Source organism: Symphalangus syndactylus, chromosome 7 (genome assembly GCF_028878055.3).
Source record: "Symphalangus syndactylus isolate Jambi chromosome 7, NHGRI_mSymSyn1-v2.1_pri, whole genome shotgun sequence".
NCBI classification, from domain to species: Eukaryota; Metazoa; Chordata; class Mammalia; order Primates; family Hylobatidae; genus Symphalangus; species Symphalangus syndactylus.
The window spans coordinates 96,086,990-96,107,777 of NC_072429.2; the positions used below are offsets into that span (position 1 = coordinate 96,086,990).

At 44.2% G+C, this 20,788-nt stretch overlaps 1 long non-coding RNA gene across 1 annotated transcript in view; it reads right to left on the minus strand.

The window, feature by feature from the left end:
• Positions 1 to 20,190, minus strand: part of LOC134737128 (uncharacterized) — a 547,208-nt gene extending 527,018 nt beyond the window's left edge. The window contains exon 1 of the long non-coding RNA XR_010121721.1: positions 19,814 to 20,190. This is a non-coding gene — a long non-coding RNA (uncharacterized lncRNA). The remainder of the gene's footprint in view (positions 1 to 19,813) is intronic.
• Between the last annotated feature and the right edge of the window lie 598 nt (positions 20,191 to 20,788).

Consider the following 20,788-nt stretch of genomic DNA (forward strand, 5'->3'; position numbering starts at 1 on the left):
ATCTATGAATTTCAAACACTCCACTGAAATCAGTCTCTGTAATGGTCCTTGCATGACCCTCTGATCCCACTTATTCAGCATCTGTATTTAAGACTTTGTTTTGGTAATTAAAAGTCTTAACAGTTATGCTTTGTTCAAGCCCAAAATACCATTCAGATGAGATGGTGCTTCCTGTAGCAGTTTCTCTATGTCATCCATCCACGCCAAGCTTCACCCTTACCCTCGAGAGCTTGCTAAAGTTTTTGCAAGAGATGGGAATGTCCGTCATCCATAGAAGGAAAAGGGAGGGTGCAGTGCTGCCTGAAGTGCTGAGAAGCACAAGCCAACACTCTTACTTCCAGGAAATCCATGGCCTTATGGACTAAGTTGTTGTCCATGGTCCCCAGCTGTAAGCCTTCACTCCTTTCCAAGCTGGGCCCTGAAAAGGGGACCCGGGGCCCAGGCCTTGAGAATGGCTTGCAATGGCAGGAAGTAATTCAGGAGTATGCTTTTGGGAGTCCTAATCTCTGATGCTCCTGGCAGTCATGGGATATCATTGTGGAATAAACTCTCAGTGAGGAAATAAGGAACTGGACCCAACCAAAGCCATTTTAAAAATACATCTGCTATTGGAAAGAGAAGTGAACCTAATATCTTTCTCACAGAACTGACTTGCAGATAAGTGGAAACTCTAAGTGTCATTCCTGCGGATGCCGCGCCCTGCTACACAGCTGGAGTGGATCCTTATCCTCCATCTGGGACTCATCCAGAAACCCAAAGCCATCATGTCATCCACTTGTCCATTTAATTACCAGGCTTTTTTACTTTTAATATTCTTTCATTCTCACCATCTGGAATTGGTATTTGTCAGATGTTAGGATCCATAATATCTTCCTCTGAGTCGCTAAAATTGGATGAATTTCTTTGGGATTAATTTGGGAGGAGGTGTTTTCTTTAATTACAAACTCAAACAACTCAAAATGTTTTAATGACCAAGGGAATTGTGTTCAAAACCAGAGCAGTCCAGCCAGACTTGGTCCTTTTGACTTCTGGAGAAGAACACAAATAAGTCCTTCCCTCAGTGTCAGGAACCAGATGGGTATTTACTGCTCACAAAAGTAAGAGTTCATATTAAATTAATAACAAACTTTTTTTTAGGAAATTCTCTGTGTCGGTTCTTTAGATATAAACTAAGAAAAAGGAGTCATTCTCATCATGACAGAGACTGAGATGAGACCTGTAAGTGTGGCGTCCACTGGGAAGGTGGCTCTGTTGGACAGAGGCCCTGGCCATAGGCCAACGGGCAGAGAAAGAAGGTGGCAGGTGATTAAGGAGTTGCAAGAGGAGGCTATGTTGCAGAAGAATTACTCTGGCAACAGTAAATGGGGTGGATAGGAATGGGAGAGGATGGGGCCTGCAGTGGAAAGCCAGGAACCTCTGTATCAGGGATGGGCCAGGAAAGGTGGCAGTAGGAAGGCAAACACCTCCCCCACCCCAGACATTCTAAAGAAATACAATGATTGGGACTTGACTAGGTAAGTGATGAGATAAAGGTGAACCTATGAGCAAGCCTGAGTCAATGCTAGAAATGGATGAGGAAGTAGGCGGGTGTCTTGGTCTGTTCCAGCTGCTATAACAAAGTACCATAGACTGGGTAGCTTATAAACAACATAAATATATTTATCACAGTTCTGGAGGATGGAAGTCTGAGATCAGGGTGCCAGCATGGCAGGGTTCTGGTGAGGGATCTCTTCCAGCTTGCACATGGTCTCTTTTATAAAAAGAGGCCCTCATAAGGGTGCTAATCCCATTCATGAGTGCTTCACTCTCATGATCTAATTACTTCCCAAAGGCCCCATCTCCTAAAACCATCACACTGGGGATTAGGATTCCAACATAGGATTTGGCAGCAGGACACATATATTCAGTCCATTGCAGTGGGTTTGAAAAGTTCTGGTGGGCTGAGCTCTAGCAAGCACCTGAAAAGTGGCAGAGCTCCTGCGTGTCAAAACACCTGTGGTTGACTCACTCTTCCCACAGCCCTAGTATAATCGGCTAGCTTCATTTCCCTCCATGATGCTCTGCAGAAGAGCATCCAAACAGGAGAAAGAATGGAGTCCACTGCTTTGATTTTGCATGTAGCAGACACTAAGCTACTCAATTTTTTCAGACCTTCTAGTTCATTTTTTTAAGACAGATTTATTTGACAACATGGAGTTTGCCCAGAGGAAGAGAACCAATGTGGGAAAACGTTTGGAGATGGTGTCAAAACAAGAAAGGCTGTTGTCTATAAAGAGCTATCATATAGATGGAGTAGACTATTCTCTCTGTTGCTTCAGAAGGGCCAAACAAGGAGAAAAAGATAGAAGCTGCAGGGGGATACATACTGATTCATTATAAGAAAGACTTTTTCTTGTAATTAGAATTTGCAACCACACCTCTTGGAAGAATGCATTTCCTGGGATTTTTGCATGATCACAGAGTTACTAAGTTGGTAGGAGCTATAGAGCCCAACTTCTTCATTTTATAGAAAGCGAAATTTAAGCCTGAAAATACTGCAGGCTCACCATTGGTTCTGGAGGTTAGAGTAGGGTCTCCTGCATTGAAGAGGGTATTGAGATGACCGTCAAAGCATATTCCAACTTGTGAGCCTAGGTTCCCAAAACCTAGTTCATAATACAAGCAGAAAGGCAGAGTATAATGGGAACTAAGAACATTGGCTTAAAATTGACAAATGGGATCTAATTAAACTAAAGAGCTTCTTCACAGCAAAAGAATCTACCACCAGAGTGAACAGGCAACCTACAGAATGGGAGAAAGTTTCTACAATCTACTCATCTGACAAAGGGCTAATATCCAGAATCTACGAAGAACTTAAACAAATTTACAAGAAAAAATCAAACAACCCAGTCAAAAAGTGGGCAAAGGATATGCAAAGACACTTCTCAAAAGAAGACATTTATGCAGCCAAAAGACACATGAAAAAATGCTCATCATCACTGGTCATCAGAGAAATGCAAATCAAAACCACAATGAGATACCATCTCACGCCAGTTAGAATGGTGATCATTAAAAAGTCAGGAAACAACAGGTGCTGGAGAGGATGTGGAGAAACAGGAACACTTTTACACTGTTGGTGTAAAAGTTCAATGACACTAGTTCAACCAGTGTGGAAGACAGTGTGGCGATTCCTCAAGGATCTAGAACTAGAAATACCATTTGACCCAGCCATCCCATTACTGGGTATATACCCAAAGGATTATAAATCATGCTGCTATAAAGACACATGAACACTTATGTTTATTGCGGCACTATTCACAATAGCAAAGACTTGGAACCAACCCAAATGTCCATCAATGATAGACCGGATTAAGAAAATGTGGCACATATACATCATGGAATACTATGCAGCCATAAAAAAGGATGAGTTCATGTCCTTTGTAAGGACATGGATGAAGCTGGAAACCATCATTCTCAGCAAACTATCTCAAGGACAGAAAACCAAACACCGGATGTTCTCACTTATAGGTGGGAATTGAACAATGAGAATACTTGGACACAGGATGGGGAACATCACACACCAGGGCCTGTCGTGGGGTGGGAGGAGAGGGGAGGGATAGCATTAGGAGATATACCTAATGTAAATGACGAGTTAATGGGTGTAGCACACCAACATGGCACATGTATACATATGTAACAAACCTGCACATTGTGCACATGTACCCTAGAACTTAAAGTATAATAATAATAAAAAAAAAGAACATTGGCTTTGGTATCAGAACTGAGCCAAATCCTGGCTCCACCACCTACCAGCTGAGTGACCTTGGGCCACCCAATATCTCTCTCTCATACCTATCTTGCTTCTTTACCCAATAAAATGGGACTGATACCTGTAACTACCTCAGAGGGCTCTCATGAGAGTTAACTGAGAGAATGTATGTTAGCTATTATTACCTTTGCTTGGCCCCAATACCTGACTGATGTAGGTGTTTTCATTGGATTCAAAACATAATTTATCTTACTGTCACTATGCTGAGAAATGTGACACAAAACGTGAGATTGCTTTGCATGAACTTACTTACCGCCACATGAATTCCATCCTTATAGAGCCCTTGGAGCTTCCCTGCCATGCCAGGTTTCTCTTGAAGAAAAGTGGTATCTGAATAAGTATTTACAGTCAGTTGCTCATTGTACAATGAGCAACTACATGCTGTACCACTTTTCTTCAGGAGACACAGGTCTTGCCCTCAGAAAATGCAACCCAGAGAAGAAGACAGAAGACAGATGGATGCTTTTCTTCCCAAAAGGACTCCAGTTCATATCGACTCATTAATGAATGCTTTTTGGGAAAATAGTCATTATCATTTGAACTGTGCCCCCAAACAAAAGATATATTGGTGTGTTAACCTCCCAGTACCCTTAAAATGTGCCCTTATTTGGAGATAGGGTCTTTATTGAGGTAATCAAGTTAAAATGGAGTTATTATGGCAGGCCCTAATCCATGACTGGTGTCGACAGATAGATAGGTAGATAGATAGATGATAGATAGATAGATAGATAGATAGATAGATAGATAGATAGATAGATAAATAGAGATAGAGATATCATATATAGATATATATTATATATAGATATATATAGATATAGATATAGATATATAGATATAGATAGATATAGATATACATATTGAATCAGAGTTTCGCTCTTGTTGTCCAGGCTGGATTGCAATGGAATGGTGTGATCTCGGTTCACTGCAACCTCCGCCCCCTGGGTTCAAGCAATTCTCCTGCCTCAGCCTCCCAAGTGGCTGGGATTACAGGCACCCACCACCACACTAGGCTAATTTTTTTGTATTTTTAGTATAGACAGGGTTTCGCCATGTTGGCCAGGCTGGTCTCCAACTCCTGACCTCAGATGATCCACCTGCCTCGGCCCCCCAAAGTGCTGGGATTACAGGTGTGAGCTACTGCACCTGGCCTGGTCCTTATAAAAATGAAACACTTGAACAGAGACAGACACACACACAGGGAGAGCACCAAGTGGAGATAAAGGCAGAAACTGAGGTGATATTTCCACAAACCAAGGATGCCAAAGGTTGCAGCAAACTACCAGAAGCCAGGAAAGGGGAGCAGGACAGATTCCGTCTAATGGTCCTCCAGAGGAACCAGCCCTGCCGACACCTTCATCTCAGCCTTCTAGCCTCCAGCAACAGTAAGACAAAAATTTCTGTTGTTTAAGCCACATAGTTATCACAGCCCTAGCAAACTAACACAATACTCTATGCCAAGTTCTCTGCCAGGCACTATGGGAGATAGATGCAAAATAAGAGCTCTAATGGGTTGTAATGTACTGTCATGTTACACCAGCAGGATGAACAAAGTGTTGGAATAGCTTACAAAAGTGATTAATTTTGACTATGGAGGGAAAAAAGCGAAGGAGTTTTTATAAGGGAGGTGACATTTGAGGTAGCTCTGAAAGGATGAGTCTATGATTTCATGAGGTGGGGAAATGGAGAAGGAATCCTTGAGGTCAGGGAAACAGCATAAGCAGAGGAAGATTGATGGTATGTTCGGGGAAGTCCGGCGTGGCTAGAGATGGGGTGCAGGGACAAGGAGGGAGTGGTTGTAGAAGAGACTGTGGCTAGTCTGCAAAGAGTGATGGCAATCTGGTGGAGAAGTCTGCTTTTATTTTGTCAACAATGGGATGTCATCAACAGTTGGGGAAGCTGTGTTATAATTGTACAGATTCAAATCTTTTATCTAAGTGCCCTTTGCCTTCAAACTGACACTGGCCTCATGGTGAGTTCAAACATCCTATCCATACAGGGAACTCATGTAGCTGGAGGTACCACTAGGTGGGTCTGGATCCCCTGATGCTTGCCCAATAGTGGAGATGCACACCTAGCTCAGTGCCAGGTGCATAATAGGTGCTTGTTAGACAACAGCTAATAGTCATTCATCCATTTCATAAATTGTTTTTAATGAGATAGGGTCTCACTATGTTGACCAGGCTGGTCTCAAACTCCTGGCCTCAAGTGGTCCTCTCGTCTTGGCCCCACAATGTGCTGGGATTACAGGTGTGAGCCACTGCGTCCGGCCATTCCATAATAATTTAATAAGCATCTATTATATCCAGGCTCACTGTTCCAGACACCATGTAATGAAAATGACAAAATCTTTGCCTTTCATTCTAGCAAAAGGAGACATAGAATAAACACAGAAACAAATAAAAATGATTTCAGATAGAGTGATGAGGAAAACAGAACACATTAAGGGGGATGGAGAATAACAGGGCATGGGGAAGGATGCTGATAAAGGAAGGTTGTTCTAAGGAGATGACATTTTTGCTGATTCCAGAAGGATGTGAAGGAGCTAGGTAAGCAAAGATCTGGGGAAGAGACTTCCAAATATAGGGAGCATCATACCTGAGGTGGTAATGAGTTTGGAAGTTCAAGAAACAGAGAAAAGGACATTGTGGCTGGAGGATCATGGTGTGGGGGAAATAGTAGAAAAATCATCCGAGAGGTAAGTAAGGAAATGTCCGTGCATTTGGGGCCTTGCAAGTTCTCATAAGAAATTTGGATTTTATTCTGACTGCAATTTAAGCCATCGAGAGTGAGTCTAGTCACCAGGAGAGATGTTTGACATGATTTACCCTTAAATGACAAAAGTAGAAGCAGGAAAATGAGTTAGGAGGTTCCACAATAGTCCAGATGATGAATGGAGGGAACTTGACTAGGTAGAAGCCATGGAGATGGTGAGCAGTGATAGAATTGGGGGTATATTTTCAAGGGAGGATTACAGGGCTCGATGATGGATAGCTCATGGGCATAGAATGCTGCGTTAGTCCACTCTATGTTGCTATAAAGGAATTCCTGGGACTGGGTAATTTATAAAGAAATAAGTTTATTGGCCGGGTGCAGTGGCTCACGCCTGTAATCCTAGCACTTTGGGAGGCCGAGGCGGAGGGAACACCTGAGGTCGAGAGTTCGAGACCAGCCTGGCCAACATGGTGAAACCCTAGCTTTACTAAAAATACAAAAAAAATAGCTGGGTGTAGTGTCAGGTGCCTGTAATCCCAGCTACTCAGGAGGCTGAGACAGGAGAATCACTTGAACCCAGGAGGCAGAGGTTGCAGTGAGCCGAGATCGTGCCATTGCACTCCAGCCTGGGCAATGAGAGCAAAACTCCATCTCAAAAAAAGAAAAGAAAAGAAGTTTATTTGACTCACCATTCTGCAGACTGTACAAGAAGTGTGGTGCCGGCATCTGCTTCTGGTGAGGGCCCCAGAAGTCTTGTAATCATAGCAAAAGGCAAAGAGGGAACAGGTATATCACATAGCAAGAGTGGGAGCAAGAGAGAAAGGGAGGAGGTGGCAGGCTCTTTCAGACCAGATCTTGAGTGAACTCAGAGTGAGAACTCACTCTTACCACAAGGACAGCACCAAGACATTCATGAGGGCTCTTCCTCATCACCCAAACACCTCCCAGGAGGCCCACCTTCAACAATGGAGGTCACATTTCAACATGAGATTTGGAGGGAACAAGGCATCCAAACCATATCAGCCATTCAGAGGATTGAGGCTGCATATGTGGCAAATGGTGTCATGCACAAGAGGGGAAGGTTGGAAAAGGGCATGTTTGGTAGGAGAAGGGAAAGATCAAGAGTTCTATTTTGAACGTTTAAATGTCAAGGTACCTATTAGCCATCTAATGGAGATTGCTATTATGTGCAGCCAGGATTAAGAATTATCTTATTGTGTCTATTAAAGTATAATCAGTCTGACCTGAGTGGGGCATGGAAAGCTAAATCATTCCTGAATCTCAAGCAGTCATTATCCCAAGGCCTATGAGATGTTCCCAGTATAATAAACAAAATCCTTTGGGATGCTGGCCCTGCCTGCGCATTCCTGCCCTCTCACTCACAGCTTTCCTCTCATCCCTCCTTCAAAGCATCTGAGCTGACGGCTACCCAGAAAGCCTCCCACTGCTGCAGAATTGGAAATGTGGGTTCTCCATCTAACAGCTGGGTTGGATCCTGGGTCAGCAGCAGATTAAGGCTACACTGCAGAGGCCTGACCCAGGAGTGTATTTAGGAGCTTCTCAAGTCAGGCAGCAGGAAGTGAGTCATCACCCGCCATCAGAGATGCAGGACTCCCTGCAGCTGGACACTGCCACAGCCTGTCAAGCCTCCTAAAGGCAGCTGAGTGGGCTGGAAAGCAGAATGGAAAATTACACTCATGGCCAGCCCTTTTAAAGAAAGTTTATGAAACTGACCAGTATATGTTGTGGAAAAGTCTGGGCTCACAGAAGAGGAAAAACATAAACCTGGAAGCTGAAAGCAAGGAAAATTGATTAAAGAAGAACATGAAAACTACCGCACCCTTAGCTATTCCACTAAGCCTACCCTGGTTTACTAATTCAGCTCTCCTCTTGTTTTGTTTTGTTTTGTTTTGTTTTGTTTTGTTTTGTTTTGTTTTGTTTTGAGACGGAGTCTTGTCCTGTTGCCCAGACTGGAGTGCAGTGGCACGATCTCGGCTCACTGCAACCTCCGTCTCCCAGGTACAAGCAATTTTCCTGCCTCAGCCTCCCAAGTAGCTGGGACTACAGGCGCGTGCCACCATGCCCGGCTAATTTTTTGTATTTTTAGTCGAGACGGAGTTTCACGGTGTTAGCCAGGATGGTCTCCATCTCCAGACCACATGATCCGCTCGCCTCGGCCTCCCAAAGTGCTGGGATTACAGGCATGAGCCACTGAGCCTGGCCAGCTCCCCTCTTTCTAAGTCCCTCTTCTCTCCTGCTTTTCCCTTCCTTCCTGCTCTCTTGTATCAATTTGATTTTTCTGGGAGAGCCTTGGTTTACGGACTCAATTAGTTTTCAAGTGTTTGCTGATGAGCCAATCGCATCCTCCCCTCTTACGTCAGATTCTCTGCATCTCAGTGGCAGGAGAGGTGAGCAAAGCTGCTCAGATGCCCCTCCAGGAGCAGCCTCTGTGCACCTTGTTGGTTTTGGAGGGGCTAATAAACAGCATCCCTATTCCCCACTGGAGTTCTGAAACAGTTCAGAGGTAGACACGGGAACCTGGAGGCTGAAGGTGGAGATAGCACCCTCAATACAGATGAAAAGCTCTATCAGAGGCCATGGCTTAGTTCTCATTACTCACCAATGACAGGTGCAGTTGGAAAATGACAGGCTCCTCCTTGGAGACCAACCCTGTCCGGCTTTCCTCATAACAGAGGACAAAAGAAATCTCATCTCTACTAAAGGCAGGTAAAGCTAAGCTCCTTCTCCCAGACTCATCAATCAGGTCAAACATTCCTCGTCTACAGAAGAGTGACACATGACACGGGAGCAGAGGGAGAGCAGAGTGTTCCTCTAGAAAGGATCCTCTACACAGAAGGAACCATCAAGAGTGGAGCCAGACCATAAATATTTTAGGCTTTGCAAGCCAAAATCCCAAAATCAAGGCCATTATTTATGTAGTACTCATAAGAAAGGACATAAACTTCTACAATTTTTAATTGATATGTTTTTAAAATACAATAATAGTAACAATTTGGTATAATTTTGTACTACAGGTCTATTCATAAGAATAAATTTTCAATTTTTGATACAAATGTATATGGTACACGTGCAATTTTGTTACATGTATAGACTGCTTAGTGGTCAAGTCAGGACTGTCAGAGTACCCATCACTCAATTAATGTAGATTACAATGCCTGCTGACACCTCATCTACCTTTGCTCCCTTCCAATGTTTCTCTACACTCAACAAGATGAATATATTTGAAATACTTACCTGCTTAAAATACTTCAAAGGATTCCCACTATCCTTAGGTCTAAGACTGACATCCTTAAAAGACCCTTTATTGGCTTTCAATAATCATTTTGTTTTATTTTATTTTATTTTGTTTTGTTTTATTTTTTGAGATAGAGTCTCACTCTGTCACCCAGGCTGGAGTGCAGCGGCACAATCTTAGCTCACTGCAACCTCCACCTCCCAGGTTCAAGTGATTCTCCTGACTCAGCCTCCCAAGTGGCTGGGACTACAGGTACACACCACCATGCCCAGATAATTTTAGTATTTTTGGTAGAGATGGGGTTTTGCCATGTTGGCCAGGCTGGTCTCGAACTCCTTACCTCAAGTGATCTGTTCGCCTCGGTCTCCCAAAGTGCTGGGATTCAAGGTGTGAGCCACCGTGCCTGGACTTCAATAATCATTTTGTACCATATTACTTAGTGCTCGCTCCATTTCACTTATACTAGACTTACTTATTCTTAGTCACCATGTTCTATCCTGCCTCAGGGCACTTGTACATACAGGTCCTTTTGCATGAAACACGATTCCCTCTCCTCTTGCTCATTTAATATTATCAGAGTTTAGATCTAAAGTGTACTGTTGGCTGGGTGCAGTGGCCCATGCCTGTAATCTCAGCACTTTGGGAGACCGAGGCAGGAGGATTGCTTGAGCCCATGAGTTCAAGACTAGCCTTGGCAACATGGCAAGACCCTGTTTCCACACACAAAAAAAATTAAAATTAGCTGGGCATGGTAGCACACACCTGTGGTCCCAGCTACTCGGGAGGCTGAGGTGGAGGATCACTTGAGCCCAGGAGACTGAGGCTGCATGAACCATGATCGCACCACTGCACTCCAGCCTGAGTGACAGAGTGAGACCCTGTCTCAAAAAAAAGAAAAGAGAAAGAACATAAATGGTCAGTTCTTTAGAGAATACTTCCCTTATGTCTCTGACTTTGTCAACCACACACACAACCATATACATTGCTTGCTTTCATAATATGAGTGTCTTATTTACATTATCATATTACAATTGAAATTGTAAGGTGGCTCTAGAAGGCATTTAGAACTGAGCATGATCATTTCTTCTCAAAACTCTCTCCAGGTCTCAGTATCCTGTGATTTGAAGTCTAAACACTTTAGGCTGGAATGACATAGTCTGCTAACTTTTCCCCAATATCCACTCTCTCCTTACTTTTTTTTAATACAACCCTTGCCCTCCCCCCCACACACCTACGTTTTAACTGGGCACAAGGTTTTTCAGCTACAGTCTACATTTTCTATGTTTCCATATGACTACTTTCTAGCTAATGAGACATGAGGAAAAATACCATGGGCAATGTCTAGATCATCTTAAAAGAAAATTGCTTGCCCTCTACGTCTTTTTTTTTTTTTTGAAACAGGAACTGGGTCTTGCTCTGTCGCCCAGGCTGGAGTGCAGTAGCATGATCATAGTTCACTGCAGCCTCAAATTCCTGGACTCAAGAGCTCCTCCCACCTCCCAAGGTGAAGGGACTACAGTCTCAGCCTCCCGAGTGGCTGGGACTACAGGCACAAGCCATCACACCCAGCTAACTTTTTATACATAATATTTGTAGAGACAGGGTCTCATTATGTTTCCCAGACTGGTTTCAAACTCCTGACCTCAAGCAATCCTCCCTCCTCGGCCTCCCAAAGTGCTGGGATTACAGGTACGAGCTACCATGCTCGGCCTATGTCCTCTTTCTTCCTTTCCATGCACTAGAAGAAAGATGGGGTAGGGATGAACCAGATTCAGCCATGCAGAAGATATCTCAGGGGACAGAAGCACAATAAAATGAAGGTACGTGGGACCCTGGATACCTCTGTGAAGCAGAACCGATCACCTCCCTGGGTCACCTACCAGCTTGGACATTTACAGGACTTAGAACTAAATCTTCTACCTTGGTTTCTATTAAAGTGACCAAACCGATGTACTAATACCAGTATTCAAGGATCTGTGAGTTCTGCTCCTCGTCATCCTACTTCCCCTTCTAGTCCTGCAGGAACCCGCAGTCATGCTCCTGAACTTGCCACCTGCATCCTTGCTCTGGCCTTTGACAAGTTGGTTCTGGGAATGTCCTCCTATCCTCCTTGCCTATTTTTCATCTGTCCAAGTTTACACATCCATCGACATCCAACTCACACTCATTTCACTAATTTAACAAACTCTTTAATATTAAGCACCTACGATGTGTCCAACAGTGAATGATTTCTGCCTATAATCTAAGGGCAGCTATTTCTAAATGTCAGCTATTACGTGCAACTCACCTGTCTCTCTAGTGTCAGGTGTCCATTTGGACTCCCTGCTGTGGGGTCTACCCACCAGATTATATCCCTGGGCACCAACTCTATCCAAATCATTGCTGAAAGCATTTCCCGTGTAATAAAGAACTTGGCCTCTGTCTCCAGGTCCTGGAAGGCAGTGTCTAAATCCTTAAAATTTCCCAAATGATAACAGTGTCTTTGTTATTCATGGTGGGTCCCCTGATAGTTGTTTAAGCTAATGAGGTGACTCATGGTGGACCCCCTAGTTTGTAATAGCAAGATAACTCAGGATCAGGACTAGCCATACCAGAAAGAACAACGATGTGATCAGAGGTTTGGTGCTTTGAGCCACAGGATATCAGCCCAGCCTTTAGGAAGAAAAGGAGGGCTGAAGATTGAGTTCAATCATATAGCCAATGATTCAATCAATCCTGTCTACATAATGAAACCTTAGTAAAAACTCAGAACACCAAGCTCAGGTGAGTTCCCTGGTGGTGATACTCTGTCACACAACAATGTACTGAAAGAAAAATACTTCCTGACTCCACAGGGAGAGGACACAGAAGCTCTTCTCAGACCTCACCTATGTCTATCTTCTCTGGGCTGGTTCTAAATTGTATCCTTTTTGCTATAATAAAACCCATAGTCACAACTGTGGAATTTCCTGAGTTCTATGAGTCCTTCTAGCAAATTACCAAAACTGAGGGGTATAAGCTTCCAAATTTGTAGCCAGTTTGTCAGATGTAAATGTAGGCTAGAGACCTCCAGATTTACAGCCAGTATCTGAAGTGAGGGTAGTCTTATGGAGGGCTGAGCCTTTAATCTGTAGTTTGGCTTAACTCTGGGTAGTGTCAGAAGTCATGGCAGTGTTCTGTCTGCTGGGGCTGAGTATCTGGATTACCTAATTATGTGCTTCATTCACTTAATCACCTAGCAAAACTCTATTGAGCATCAACAATGTGCTAGGTACTGAATTCAGGGTTGGATAAAACATAGATGAGATAATTCTAATCCCTGCCCTCAAATAGTTTGAAATCTTGTACAAAAGGAAATTACAACAGTATGGTAAATATTCACAGAATTGTGTGTGAAGAGTGCCACAATCAAAGGGAGGATCAACTATAAGGTGTGGGGAGAGGGCACTCCAGGGGACTTCCCAAAGGAGGTGGCCTCTGAGCTGGCTTTTGAAAGATGAATAAGCATTTGCCTCATGGGCAAAGAGAAGGGGTATTGTATTCAGCAGGGATTGCAGGTACAAAGGCACAGTGGTGTGAAAATGTGCACTGTATTCAGGTACAGTCATCCGTCCTTATCCTTGGAGGACATATCCCAACACTCCCAATGGATGCCTGAAACCACAGATAGGACCAACCCCTGTATATACTGTGTTTCTTCCTATACATACATACATACATTCCTATGATAAAGTTTAATTTATAACTTAAGCACAATAACAGATTAACAGCAACAACTAATAATAAAATAGAACAATTATAACAATATTGCAACATCACTACTCTCGTGCTTTGGGGCCATTATTAAGTAAACTAAGGGTCACTTGAACACAAACACTGTGGTACCGTCACAGTCAATCTGATAACCAAGCTGGCTGCTAAGTGACTAACAGTCAGGGAGCGTGTTGGTATCTGAAGTAAGAGTAGTCATAAGTCCAATCAACCACCACGTTAAACATTCCAGGAATCACAGCCTCTCTGAGGCAGTCATGGGTACGCTGGACAAAGGGAGGATTCACGTCTCAGGAAGGACAGTGAGAGGTTTCATCATGCTATTCAGAACGGTGTGCAATTTAAAACTTACGAATTGCTTATTTCTGGAATTTTCCATTTAATATTTCTGGACTACTGTTGAGGAGAGTGAACCTGTGGATAAGGGGGACTACTGTACCTTTAAGTTTATTCATATTTTTGGAACACAGTGTGGGGATGAGAAGTAGGGAGTAGACGAAAATAGGTCTGGGGAGTAGCAAGAGGCCTTGTTTTCCATGCTGAGCAGCTTGAACTTTGTTCTAGAAGTTTCTCAAAGTGATGCCTAGAGTCCAACCGGAAATAAATAAAGTTTAACAAGCAAGCCCTTTTGAGAATGACAGCAGTGGATAATAAGAAACCTGCACAGACTTGCATTTTGAAAGACCACTCGAGACTTCCAGTGTCTGGAAAAAAACAGCTAGGTTACTCAGATCAATCTTCCAGCTGAAATCAAAGAAAAATGAAATGTTGTAGAAATAACAACTTAAGGCCAGGTGTGGTGCCTTACACCTGTAATCCCAGCACTTTGGGTGGCCAAGGAAGGGAGGATTGTTTGAGGCCAGGAGTTCAAGACCAGCCTGGACAACATAGCAAGACCCCATCTCTACCAAAAACAGGAAAGGGGCAACTCAAAAACACTGAAGAACTGAAAAAACAAGAGGAACTTCCCAGGCTAATTTTTGGATGAAAACCCATAACCAGATCCCCTCAGATCATAAGCCTCACTTTCTGAGGCTCTAGGGCAAAATTATTTCCTATTCTGTCAGTTGCATTTTGGTAAATTTCCACGTGGTGAGCTGCTATTTTACGGAGCATACCTGGGTAATAATTACTTTTTCTTCCTCAGAGAGGCTGTGATTCCTGGAATGTTTAACGTGGTGGTTGATTGGACTTATGCCTTTGGTCAGCAGCTCAAAGAATGTTACAATTCACTCTTCTACGAAGTAGACATTCAGCCTTGATACCCAACCCAGAACTCTGAAAGAATGAAAGTTTGCCATCTCTAGCAGGTGGAATTATCAGTAGGTACTTTATTAATGCCCAGTAGCTCAATTTCATAATGTTTCCCTTTTTTATTAAGAACTAACATTCTTTTGTTGGTCTATATCACCAGCATGCTGTGTCTAGGGTGCTGCAGTGTTACAGAAATCAACAATCCTCCTCACAGCTCCATAAAGATAAGTGGGTGAGAGATTGTATGGCACCTGTAGGGCTGGGAAATTTTATCTGAAATTCCCATAAGCAAAACTGCAGCAAAGACCTCTTTGCCCTTTGTTAATTGAAAATAAACTACTCCTTTTTTTGGAGAAGGCCTCTGAAGGCTGCCATGGAAACAAGCTCACTAAAGGCTTCAGCAACTGCTCAGATATTTAATTTCGCCCACAGTGAATGTAATCCAGGCAGAGAAGTGCTCACAATATGAAAACATTGATTAGCAGGGGACTGCATGTGTACCTTGCTGGGTACAGGCCCCACTTTCTTTCTCTTTGAGGACGCTGAGCTTGAACGTCCAAGGGGAAAGACATCCAAAAAGCATTGCCACAAACCAGCTGTGAAGCTGACCAAGAAGATCATGGGTCCTGCCTGCAGGGAGGAAAAGGGTAAATTACTAGAGAAGTCAGCTTCTTCTGCCCCTCAGAGAAATGAGGAAGCTCAAGTCAGGATCGGGGGACCAGAGGACTCCAGAAAAAAAAAAAAAAAAAAAAACTTATCTCTGATTCACCTTCTGCTGCAGTAACCAAGCCTTCTATCAGTGGCTGAGATTTCAGAGTCATTTTCCCAGAACAAAGCAATGATATTTCCAAATCAAAGAGAAGACAAAGGACGGGATTAATAAAAGGGGGTTGGGGACCTCTTTAAAGAGGAAGGCAGAGCTTCCTCTTTTGGCATCTTTTATATTCTCCCAGTTGTCCAGACTCCAACCCCCGAGCCATGTCGTCATAGCATTCCAAGTGGGAAAAAAAATGAGCAACTGTCAGTCTACCATTTTTACATTCTAGAGGAGGAACTGAGATCCAGCAATGTAGATGAGTGATGTGGCCAAAGCAGTGACAAAACCAGACCCAGAACTCAGGCCCTCTGAGTTCACCCCCTGCACTGACCATTCACTCACTGACCCTTCCTTGCCTCAACTTTTCAGCAGTCATCAATCAGCAAGTTCTACTGAGTCTCATTTTCCCATCCATTTTCTTGCCAGTGCTACTACACAAGCACAAGCCCTTATCATCTTGATCCAAGACAAAAGGAGAATAAGGTCAGGGTTCTATGCTAAGCCCTTGGCAAACATGCCTTTAATCCTTACCACAACCTAAGAGGTGAGTAATAATTCCTGCTTTGTAGATGAAGGAACAAGAGCTTGGAGACTGAGAGAGGCTACACAATGACAAGTGACAGAAGCTAGACTCAGACCCCTCATTCCTCTGAGCCCAGGTCCACGCTAATAACCCATCACTCTTTTGCCTCAGGAGACTATGTCCATGGCCTCCTAGTTGTGTTCATTCCCTTCCCATTTTAAACTACCTTGTACCCTGAAGCCAGATTGATCTTTAAATTTCCTTTTAATCATGTCACTACCTTCCTCAAAAGCCCAGCCCCTTGTCTTACCCTTTGATGTGGTCCGACTGACAAGTTCAGCTCTGCCCTCCAAGGCTCACACACTGTCCTGTGGATGTTCTCACATGCCTCTTTCCCTCCCCTAGAATGTTTTCCACTGCCTTTTCCTTCACCCTCAAAGTCCCAGTAGTGGCTTCTTTATTTCCTCGATACTAACTGAATGCCTACTAACTCTTCTACAATATTTATTGCCATGAGGCAGTATTGCTCAGTGGGCAAGGCACAGACTCTGGAACAATTTGTCTGATTTGAATCCTGATTCCACCACTTATTAACCACGCGACCTCGGGCAAGTTTCTCAACCTGTCCGTGCTTCAACTTCCCAAAACATAAAATGATGATATTTACGGCTCCTATTTACAAGGTTCTTGGAAGGATTAAATTAGTTAATACATATAACACTTTTGGAATTGTGCAAGGAGCAGACTAATAGCTCCAAAACCATGAGCTAGTCCTAGCAGTAGTGGTAGGTACCAAGCACTGGCCTCATTGCTGGGATCCAGAGATGAGTAAATCATAATCAGTCCCAGCCAAGCGCAGTGGCTCACCTGGCCAAGATGACGAAATCTCATCTCTACTAAAAATACAAAAATTGGCCGGGCGGTAGTGGCATGCACCTGTAATCCCAGCTACTTAGGAGGCTGAGGTAGGAGAATCACTTGAGCCTGGGAGGCAGAGGTTGCAGTGAGCCGAGATCATGTCACTGCATTCCAGCCTGGGTGACAGAGTGAGGCCCTGCCTGAAAAAAAAATGATAATAATCACAATCAGTCCCTTTCCTAGCCATCTAGTGAGCAAAGTGGACATGTCAACCGATAATCATAGCCCAGTGCTCTAGGTGCTGTAATAAAGGCAGGTACAGAGGGCTGCAGGGAACAGAACAGATATTAAGTGTCTGGAGTAGGATAAGATTTCAGGGAAAAAAAAAAGTTTCATCTCAAAATTAAAGAATAATTGGAGTTCTTCCTAGTGCCCCTGCATGCACATGTCGCTATCATCCAGAGATATCATCCAGAGGTTGCCAGGAGCCCCAGTGGCTGGAACATAGCATTTGTGGGGCTGGAAGTGAAGCTGGCAAGGCAAGCAGAAGCCTGATCTCACAAAAAACCTTGTGCCTTTCAGAGAAGGTTGTCCCTGAGACTGTAAGCAGAGGAAAGCCCACCTCAAACCATCGTGATCTCAGCCTCTTCTGGCCTCATCTAGAGCACTAATTGCATATTTTACTAATGCCACATTTATTTGCTATCTTATATTATTACTTCTGAAGAGCTTGACTATACCAACCCACCAGCAGCCCCTCTCTGAGGCTTCTTATCCCAGGTGGACACATTTCGTACCAGGTAACTCTGCTACCTTGGTCACAGGTGATTGGACCAGGGATTAGCATCTGATCTAAGGGCAGCTACCCTATGGTTGGCCAGTGCCCTACAGCAGGTGGCCCAGAACAAAGCCCAGCTCACTGGTGCCATTCTATCCTGCACGCTGACTGCCTAGACAGAGTTACCTCTCTCAGGGAATTTCAAATGTGAGACACAGAAAGGAAAACAGACACAGGGGCAACAGACGTGGAAAAATTCACTTGGAAGAAAGCAGTAAGCAGAAGGCGTGACAAGCTGAGCCTAGAGGTAGAGAACAGAGTGAGTTAGTCGTGTCAGAACAGCGACACGGACAGAAGCCGCTAAGACTCTGTGAGACAGAACACTGGCCGAGGGATCCCAGACCGAGATAAGCCATGGTATACACTGAACTGTGGCCTCATTCCCGAAGATCATTCCTATCATTCCGTTTTTTGTGAGTTCGGGCAGTGTCACTGACTAAGACAATTTTCTGTTTCTCATGATTTCATGAGCAACCTCATAATAAACCCCAAAACACCCTGAGCACATCGCTTCTCCTTGCCACATGTCCTTTCTGCTCGATTAAAAAGTGTGTTCTTTCATGGGGGAATGATGGTCAGTGGTGTGGGGGTGAGAGAATTTACCAAGACAGTTGTAGGTAAAGGAAGGCAGATTTATTTGAGAAAGTAGGAAAATACGTGGCCAGAGAGACAACGGGCAAGTCAGCAGAAGCTGACTGTGAAGAAACAAAGGCTGGCTGGAGAGTGTATGCGATGGTGTGTACGCTGTCTGTTGAAGGAGGCTTTGTGCAGCACTGGTAATACCAAGGTTGGGCTGCAGGGAGCTGCCTTGCAGGTGTCTGGTGAGGGTTGGGCGCAGCAAAATTGTGAGTTACTTTCACAGGAGGTCTGTGTGTCCTGGATCATGCAGAAAGGCGGACTTGTTGCTCACCTCCTTTCTCTTTTTGCTTTCCCTTCATTCCACCAGCCTGGCTCCCTTTTCCCCAGCTTGAACGCCCATGTTCCATGAGTGCTTTCTTATGGAACAGAGAAACAGCCCATGCATTAGCAGAAAAGCAAGACCCCGAAGGGCTGATTCTGAGCGATGTCCAGGATTTTCATGAGAGAGGATGGAGGCAACTTGTAGGGGGAGTGGGGAGACATGAGGCAAGAGAAGTGCGGAGGAAGCAAATCCTACAGGGATCTGGGCTTTCTCCTGAGGTTCTGGGGCCCGTTTAAGGGATTAGGAATGAAAAAATATGATCAGGTTTGGGATTGCTGGATAAAATGTTGCCACTTTATAGAATACACACTGTTATCTCCAATACACATGAGGTGTCTCCATGGAAGTAGACATAAGGTATTTGGGGTCTCAAAGCAACTCTCTTCTGTGAAAATGTCTGATTCCTACATGACCAGGAAGGAAATCCATCTCTCCAGGAATATTCACCCAGCCAAAAATGTAAAGCGGAGAAAAAGAAATTTAGACACACTACACATCCAGTGCCTAGATAAAGGACCTCCCCCAACCCCGACCCCCGCAACCGCTGGAAGGACAACGTCAACAGTGATTTTCTCAACACAAAACACAACACACACACACAAAAGACCCAGAGCTGGTGGGGGCTTTTTTTTTTTTTTTTTTTGAGTCTCGCTCTGTCACCCAGGCTGGAGTACAGTGGCACAATCTCAGCTCATTGCAACCTCCACCTCCCAGGTTCAAGCGATTCTCCTGCCTCAGTCTCCAGAGTAGCTGGGACTATAGGCGCCCGCCACCACACCTGGCTAATTTTTGTATTTTTAGTACAGATGAGGTTTCACCATATTGGCCAGGCCATTCTCAAACTCCTGACCTCGTGATCTGCCCGCCTCGGCCTCCCAAAGTGCTGGAATTACAGGCGTGAGCCACCACGCCCGGCCTGGTGGGGGCTTTTTAAAGTCGTATGTGTAATAGCACACGAATTTCTCTCTCAGGAAAAACAATCTCTAAAGAAAAATTTAATGAAAAATTCACACCATGAGTATATTACCTACTTTACCCTGGCCCAAGTATCACAAATACTTGCTTCTACCCCACACAGCCAGGCACTGAGAAGTGTCCAGAAAGACTCCAACTGCCCGAGATTCCCAGAGAAGCAGAACACACAGAGCCATGATGAGAACTCAGGATGGGGTAAACTTCCAGGTCCATGTGAGCTTCCAGGACCCAGCTCACATCTGCCAACCCATTGTGTCCACTGCTTCATGTTTACCTTCTGCATCCTTTTCACTAATGCCTTCAAATATCCCTGTGTGTGCACAGGAACAGTGGTTATGCTGCCAATTTGAAGAACCAAGGCTTCAGAGGAAAGGAACCTCATGCATGCCCCCACCCCCCGACTCCCCGGTTCCCGCTGGTTATTTGTAAAAGTTATTCATAGGAGGAAGAGAAAGAGCCTTCGTGTGTGATTCCCTGCTCACATCACGGTGGGGTGAACCAAGGTTCTCTGTGCAGCTTCCTCCACCATCTGTTCGCGCTGCCTTCTCTCGGAGACTTGGCAGGGAAACACTCACTGTTTTTCATCCTAACTCAAAGACAGTGAGACTTTTCATACCTGCACAGGAATCATGCAAGTTGTGATTGAAAAGAGCATCATGGGATGCAAACAGAAAGAAAAGCGGTGAAGGCGCCAAGCTGCGGATTCTAACAGCTTCCAGAATGTTTGGCCACAAGTGGCCGTCAGACTGCAGAGTTCCATTTCCTTCTTTTCTTTACAGGTTAAACTCTGTCAAATTTGATCCAACTCCAACCCAAACTTCTGTTGAACGAAATGATTGTTTTCTAAGCTCCAGCTGGTAGCAAATTCATTTTGAGACATATTCAGTATAACTGAACCACAGTGTAACATAAGGGAGTGCCTTGGCCTGAATTTTCCTCTCCTTCCTCTGGTTCTCAATCCCCTTCTTCTTTTCCTCCCTTTCTTCTTACCTCTTTCTTTTCAGGTTTTTTTTTTAACCCTTTGTTAGTTCACTTT